Here is a 1,776-nt window from a genome sequence, read left to right as displayed (position 1 = left end):
GTGCGCGAGCTCTCATACATCCTCGTTATGTTCGACTTGCTGCCGCAGCCAGGCTGCCTAGTGAGCGGAGACCTTAATACAATTTTTATTTTTTAAATATATGGGTTTGGGGTACTGGCCACTAAGAATGGACTCGTTTAAAAAAAATATGAAAAATAAAAATCGGCGGAGCCAAGCGGTGCAAGGATGTTTTTGGATTTTTATTTTCCTTTTGCAGGCGCAGTCAGTAGTCGTGAAAAGCACAATGTTTAGTCGGCCAAAAGTCAAAAGTGCAATGAAGAACTCGTGTTATCGAATTACTACCCGTTTAACTATTGCTCACTTTCCAGTCTCTTAGAACAATGTACTATTGTTCAGCATCATCGACACAGACATAACAGTCGGCCGCGAGATCGCGTTGGACGACTCTAAACTCAACAGTCATCCGCGGCATCCGTCTGGCGTGCGCGCGGCACGCGCCGCTCACATGGCGCTCTGCGGGGGTTGTTGACGGAACAGACGCACGCGGCGCTCGGCACGCTGCTGGCTGGCGTGCTCGCGCTGGTGTTCGCGGCCGCGCTCGCGCCGCCGGCCGGCTCGCGCCCAGAGGTAACACACGGTAACACACGGTAACACACGCACTGTTACCGCGCGGGGTGCTTTTTAGTATTCCGGAGCACAACATGCAAAAAAGGAACCCTTATAGTTTCGCCATGTCTGTCTGTTGTTTGTCTATCTGTCTGTCCGTCCGCGGCTTTGCTCGGGGACTATTAATTGCTAGAAAGCTGTCATTTTGCACAAATATAAATGTAAACTATGCCGACAAAAATGGTACAATGCATTTTAAAAAAAAAATCAAGGTAACGGCTAAGTTTGCTTGAGAATAATTAGTAGTTTAAGAGTAATTAGCAGCCTAAGGTATAAGATATACCTAAACTTGGAAGATTCCGTATAAAACACGAAATCCTTAGAGAAATATTACTTAATTTTTTCGTAATGGCTACGGAACACTATTTCGGGCTTGTCCGACACGCTCTTGGCCGGTTTTTTGTTATTGTTACTCCTACACGGAAGAATAGCTTCGTCCGAATTGGGATGTTATTTATGCAGATAAGAAGCTGGACGTCTGAAATGACACATAGACTACTTTTTCTCTAATGTTCCCATGAGATTGGTATAAAATCGCAAAATTGCAAACGCTAGGATAAATGTCCATAAGTTTGCCGTGAGTATTTTATCAGAGAGAGAGGATTTCTTACATTAACACTTTAAAAAAACATGTTTACAACGAATAAGTGAATGATGATGATGCTAAACTCTAGTACTTAATAAAATATTACTGTTCCAGTCATCATATGCGTGATCTGCATGTGCCTGTCTCCGTCGATCTTTTTCGTGCAGAGCGAGACGGCGCTATACGTCGCTGAGGCCGTATACAGGGTGTTCCTCACGCTCATTTTCTACATCGCATGCGTGGGCGTGGTTGACTCGTATCCTGCTAATCTGAGGTATGTAAAAGAAAGGATGCCTTAGTTTTCAGTAAATGTATATGTCAGAATATTCCCCAATCCATAAATACTTCAGCTTTATCATCAATCCAACTCGGATGGGCAGCGTTTGGGGACTTCGTAATGTCTTTTGGTCCAAATTTCTCAGTGCCTTAAAGACGCCTTTAACACGTGATAATCCGAGACGTGGTGCTTCACTATAGGCCTTATGATGTTCGGAGTTGCTCAGCGAGCTATGCTTGGGGTTTCTCTATGGGATCGAATCAGAAATGAGATACGGAGAAAACGA

The sequence above is a fragment of the Choristoneura fumiferana genome, chromosome 27 (genome assembly GCF_025370935.1).
Source record: "Choristoneura fumiferana chromosome 27, NRCan_CFum_1, whole genome shotgun sequence".
In the NCBI taxonomy this organism is placed as follows: Eukaryota; Metazoa; Arthropoda; class Insecta; order Lepidoptera; family Tortricidae; genus Choristoneura; species Choristoneura fumiferana.
This window is presented reverse-complemented; position numbering follows the sequence as displayed.